The 5,804-nt window shown below is 51.4% G+C and overlaps 3 non-coding genes across 3 annotated transcripts; all 3 read left to right on the top strand.

Annotated features, from left to right (window-relative positions):
- The first annotated feature begins 2,576 nt into the window (after positions 1-2,576).
- Positions 2,577-2,648, top strand: TRNAM-CAU. The gene has a single exon. It is a non-coding gene; the product is annotated as a tRNA-Met (tRNA).
- A 705-nt stretch (positions 2,649-3,353) lies between these two features.
- Positions 3,354-3,425, top strand: TRNAQ-CUG. The gene has a single exon. It is a non-coding gene; the product is annotated as a tRNA-Gln (tRNA).
- Positions 3,426-3,929: 504 nt separating this feature from the next.
- TRNAQ-UUG lies at positions 3,930-4,001 on the top strand. Its single transcript has one exon. It is a non-coding gene; the product is annotated as a tRNA-Gln (tRNA).
- The last annotated feature ends 1,803 nt before the right edge of the window (positions 4,002-5,804 follow it).

The raw sequence follows: 5,804 nt of genomic DNA, 5'->3' as shown, positions 1-5,804 counted from the left end.
CTTCTGTGTTGCTGACTGACTTGCCAGCTTTACGGCGGATGGTGAAGGTGATCAGCTCGTGGTTGCTGTCACCCAGCTTCCCATCGATCACTAGGATAACCCACATTGTCTCAGGATGTTCCCTGAAAACTATCTCATGAGAAAAGCAGACTTAGATTCTTCATGGGTCACCAGTATGCAGATGCACAGTGATACACCAGAGGAAAACATTACATTCTGCAAAAAACAGGAGGTGCACATGTTTTGAAAAACTGACTGATTCATCCACCGCAGACGGAAAAGGTGGCAGGCAGCACATGGGGGACCCAGAACTGCCTTTTGTGCCCTAGGACAATGACATCCCTTGCCGGGCAAACTCCCCTCTTCGATGGCGAGACGTTCCCGTTGAGCAGTTCGGACTGGGTACCTTGGCAGGGCCTCCCGCCATGTTGGTGGCCCCACACATGAGAAGCAAAGGCCTGGGCAGCCAAGTAGGGCACCTGGTGCCAGATCAGTGTCCCCGGTGAACGCTGGTGAGGGGAGGGAGCCAAAGGAAGGCCAGCGCTTAGCCTAGGAGCCCTTTGGTTCCCAGTCTTGGGCCCCACTTGGGCGTCAGGGCAGGCACATGCTGCCTCTGACGCATGGAGGGGGCACCAGGGACCCCGCCAAAGGCCCTTGCACCCCTCCATCACTCCATGGGGGTGCCACGTGCGAAAGGGAACCCTCACTTGGCAGGGCCTTTCGGCCTTGGCGGACCCTGTCCCCTCTGCCAGGTGGCCGAGCATGCAGCTAGGGGACCCTGTCCAGCTGGCATGTGGGATGCGGCGGTGCTGCCTGGGGCAACCAGCCTGGGGCCTGCGGGATGGAAAAGGGCAGGCGGGGGGCAGCAGCAGGCAGGTCATGGTGGCCAACTGTGGCGCCTGAAGGGGCCACGAAAATATGGAACGCTTCACGAATTTGCGTGTCATCCTTGCGCAGGGGCCATGCTAATCTTCTCTGTATCGTTCCAATTTTAGTATACGTGCTGCCGAAACAAGCACAAATGACAGCCAGGGCCGGCAGGTTGAAATAGCTCAGCACGGCTCAGGCCTTTCAGGTCACGGCGACCAAGGCCCGGTCGGCAGGACCTGTGGCCGGCACGCACTGGTTGCCCAAAGATTGCCCCTTGCGCCCTTTGTCCCCGCCACGCCTCGCCGGGCAATCCGTCCTTTTGCATGGTGGGACCTTCCCACTGAGGGGCCCGGACCACGCCAAGGTGGGCAGCGGTGTGCACCTGCGAATAGCAGAAGAGCATGCTGGGAGCAGCCGAGCCTGGCCTGAAAGCCCTCTGCGGCCAGGGCCGGGGCGGGAGCGGGAGCAGAGGTGTGCTAAGGGACCTTGGCAGGGCTTCCCGCCATGGTGGCGGCCCCGCACATGAGAAGCATAGGCCTGGGCAGCCAAGTATGGCACCTGGTGCCAGAGCAGGTCCCCCCCGGCGAAGGCTGGTGAGGGGAGGGGGCCAAAGGAAGGCTGAGGCTTAGCTTGGGGGCCCTTTGGCTCCCGAACTTGGGCCCCAGTCGGGCGTCAGGGCAGGTGTGCGCTGAGTCCGAGACGTGGCGTGGGGCACCGGGGACCCCGCCAAAGACCCTTGCACCCCTCGGCCACTCTGTGGGGGTGCCGCATTGGAAAGGGAGCCCTCCCTTGGCAGGGCCTCTCGGCTTTGGTAGTGCATCCTGTCCTCTTCGGCGGGTGCCTAGTATGCGGTGAGCGGACCCCGTGCCTCACTCCCCCGGCCACAAAAATATGGAACGCTTCACGAATTTGCGTGTCATCCTTGCGCAGGGGCCATGCTAATCTTCTCTGTATCGTTCCAATTTTAGTATATGTGCTGCCGAAGCAAGCACGATAGTGAGGGTGATGCGGATGTTATATATGGTTCAGCCGCGTGTATTTCTTCCTCTTATGGTGAGCGATGTCTTCTCCTGGGGGCCAGTGTGCAGCACGTATGTGTCGGTTGAGACTCGGCCCCGCGTAAATTTTACGTCTGTTTGTTCTCTCATGACCAGCGGGACCTTTTTGGTGCTGCTCGCTGTCAGGTGGAGGTGTAGGTGGGGGTGCAGTCAGAGCTGTGCATGCTGGGAGCGCGCTGGCGGTCGCTCCCTTTCCCTGCAGTTTCCGTTGCCGGTTTTTCTTTCCCCGCTGCCTGTTCAACGTTGGGGAAACCCGACGGCCGCGGTGGCAGCTGCGCTGGCTTGTGTGGAGGTGGTAGTTGGCACTTGGGTCCAAATGTTCCGGAGCCGCCCGGAGTTTGTGCGGATCGGGCCCGCCGCGGAGTTCCGCGTTGACATACACTGGCGGAGGGCTGTCCGGACCCCTGCCGCCTCGTCCCGGGCCAGCCGCCCCTTCCCGGGGTCGCTGGGCACCGACCGCAGGGCGCCGCACCAGTGCCCGGGCCCGCCGAGCCGCCCCCGGCCTGGCCGGCTTCGGGGAGGTGAGCGGGACGAGGTCAGAATTCCTGGGTAGTAGAAAGGTCCTGGGTAGTAGAAAGTATTGAAAAGCCGGAGAATGCCCGCGGAGCGATATTTTTCCATTTGCTTTGGGCATGTTTTGCTCGCAAAAGCAGAGTGGCGCAGCGGAAGCGTGCTGGGCCCATAACCCAGAGGTCGATGGATCGAAACCATCCTCTGCTAGTTTCAGTCTTTTGCTCTTGCCGTGTTTTTACTGAGGTTTAGAGTTAAAAGTAAAGGTTTTTTCTCTGGCTAACTATTTAATGTGTTGAAATGGGCGATGCCCACAGACGGACTCCGCGATCATCTCTAGCCTCCTTACACTACGTTCAGGCATGGATCGGATCCTCTTACTGATGCTTTTCCTGGTTGGTGTCGGTGAAGAGCCGCCCGCCTCCTTCGTGGGCCGTTCATTGCACACAACCCACGGGAGGCAAAGACACAACGCGACAGATATCGAGTCCAAATGAAGAGAAGGTAAGAAAGGATGGAGCTCTACACACACCCTGGCACACGCACAGGCACGTGTGTACATATGTAGGCATACAGACACACAGGTGTACTCATAGACATACACATACAGACACATGTGCATATGCATATGGATACATATATACACCCATGGAGATATAAAATGAAGATTAAGCTGAAATGCTTAGTGAAAAATAATTAAGACAGAATTTAAAGCAAAAATCCCATACTGTACTAGAACAGAAAATGCAATAGAGCAAGAAATGTTACCTAAGGACAGATGTTTTATTGGGACAGGGCGTAGTTCAGCCATCAGGAGACATAAAACGTATCGGTAGAGCTAGCTCTATGTAGGAATGATGCAGAATCGTGCTGGAGTGAAGTACAAAGACCGTGTTTGCAGAGCTGTGCGTACGGGGTTCCATGGTGTAATGGTTAGCACTCTGGACTCTGAATCCAGCGATCCGAGTTCAAATCTCGGTGGAACCTAAAAATTTTCCCTTTTTTAGAAGGGTGCGTTTTTTCCCCCTGTTTAACACAAGCTTCTTTCCCTGCATGTTTCTGAATGTGTGGTAAGGCTTTCAAGTTCTTGCAAAAAAGTAATTACAAGAAAGAGCGGGTTCATTTGTCGTCGCTCTGGTTTGGTGTCATAGATGTAAATCTACACGCGGATCAGTACCGTCTGGGCAGGATCAGAAGCACAAACACGCTGCCGGGAGTTTTCGTGGCTCGTGCTCAAATTCGAGTAAGTCTTTTTTTCTTTGAGCTCATTGTAACTCTCCTAGAAAACTCTTGCATCATACGAGTTATGTGAAAACGACAGGGGAAAAAGCTTTTCCGTGATTCGCTGTTGAACTTCAGCTCTGGTTTCAGTTCGAATTTCTGCACCAGCAATTTTGCAAAACGGCCGATTCCTTTGCTCAGCTGGCGGAAGGGATGAAGCTTTCTGTAGATCCCTATTACCTTCAGGGACTGGAAGCAGTGCCACCACCTGGTTCTATGGTGTAATGGTTAGCACTCTGGACTTTGAATCCAGCGATCCGAGTTCAAATCTCGGTAGAACCTGCTTTCTTTTAAGCGTTTGCAATGGTCAGCTGTCTCGGAAGCAGAGGAAGTTGCACAAATAAATGATCCTCTGGGCAGTAACTTTTTTCCAAGTCAGTCGTTATTGAACTGGCTGCCAGGTTTGGAATGTAAAATCACGATTTCTTTTTCTCATGCTTAAAAATGAATTTTATAATTACATTTTGCGCTCTTTAAAAATCAGTCAACACTGCTCTGTTTTTTTATGGTTCCTACTACAACCTTTTTTGCACTTTTCTTACTTACTGTTGCCCTTAAGTCCTAAACAAGTTTTATTTTTACTTATGGCACAAAGCAATCCTCGACTGCAGTAATCCCTCTGATTTAACAGGTACGTTTTGACTTTTAAGGATAATTAAATATTATAGCACTTAGACCCTTTAAAAGAAAGAAAGGCCAAGTTATGTCTAAAAAATTTTCACAGTGATCTCCTCTATCTAGAGGTAAGGGAGGAAGCCTGGTTGCATTAATGCAAGTTGGTAACTGTTCTTGCAGCATCCTGATTTTCAGTGCCCTTTACACCAGTTGGGGGTGTTGCATCACTTCAGTAACTGTGGAATTGCTTTTTTTTTTCACTCCGTTAGGAGCCCACCTGTAGAAGCAGGAATGGTTCAGGGGGTTAGTGTCTCCCACAGAGCTGTCCCAAGTTTGATTAATCTTATGTTTGGTTTGTTCAAAAGCCATTATTTATGTCTTTTCTGTCATCGCATGCATTATGTTATGCTGCGTGCATTTATCTTTACAATTTTGGGGCACAACTAAAAGGTTATTGCCAGATCTCTAACTAAGAGGTGTTCTATGTCAGAGGAACAGAAGGAAGGTGAAATCAATAAGCATCGCTGGTCCGTTATTACTTGGGCACCATCAAGCGTCAACACCAAACGCAGGCAGAAAGGGCTATTGTAGGGATGGACACGCATGGCATTGGCTGGTTTTAATGAGTCAGCCCCACAATAATGAAGGCATCTCAAGGAAATGGGAAGTGGCAGAGAATCCAGATGCCACAGAAAAGAAAGAAGTTTCTAAAGATTTTTAAGATGTATCAGCAGTTGGATCAAAGCTGACAAGGAGGGAGCTGGCTTGGAAGTGTTTGGGAGCTTCCTATGACCCAGTGGTTACCTTTGGGTTCTCCCATGTCTTCAGGTGAGTCTAGCACCCTAGTGAGCAAAGGTGCAAGGATTAGCAGGAAGGCTGATCTCTGGAGATACTGGCAGGACTCTCAAAAGCAGTAAGGTTAGAGCCAGAGAAGGTGAGAAACTTGCCATTTTGTTCTTCCCTTGCATTATCTGATTATAACCTTTTTCATAGAATTCTGTACTTTTACAGAGTAAGTCCTTTCACCATTTTGTGATCTAACTGCAGGCCTGCAGTTAAGTGTGATCTCAGAAGTGGTATCCAGGCCTCATGTCTGGCAGCAAGCTGGGCCTGGGGCCCTAGAATTCTTTCCCCACCCAAAGTGAAAGAACCCAGAGCCAGCAAAGAGTCCCTTGCTGGGAGGGGAATGTAACCGCTGCACTTGCTAAGACTTTTTTCTTTGCACCAAAAAAAAAAATCTCTGCCAAAGCTGTTGTTCCAAGCTGCATGCAGACTTAGGAAAACACCACAGGTAGATCTGCTATTCTTTGCATAAAGTGCCTCAGCTGTGTTATTAAATGTTCGTGCTGCAATTAGTCACACTTATACAGAGCTCCCTAAAAAGCTTTGGAAGCCAGGCATCCTACAGAAGCCAGTCCCCTTATTTTGTAATAGGTAACTGATGCACTTTGTTGACAGATTGTGCAATCC

Source organism: Crocodylus porosus, unplaced genomic scaffold, assembly GCF_001723895.1.
Source record: "Crocodylus porosus isolate Cpor-Errol unplaced genomic scaffold, CroPor_comp1, whole genome shotgun sequence".
Classification (NCBI taxonomy): domain Eukaryota; kingdom Metazoa; phylum Chordata; order Crocodylia; family Crocodylidae; genus Crocodylus; species Crocodylus porosus.
This window is presented reverse-complemented; position numbering and strand designations above follow the sequence as displayed.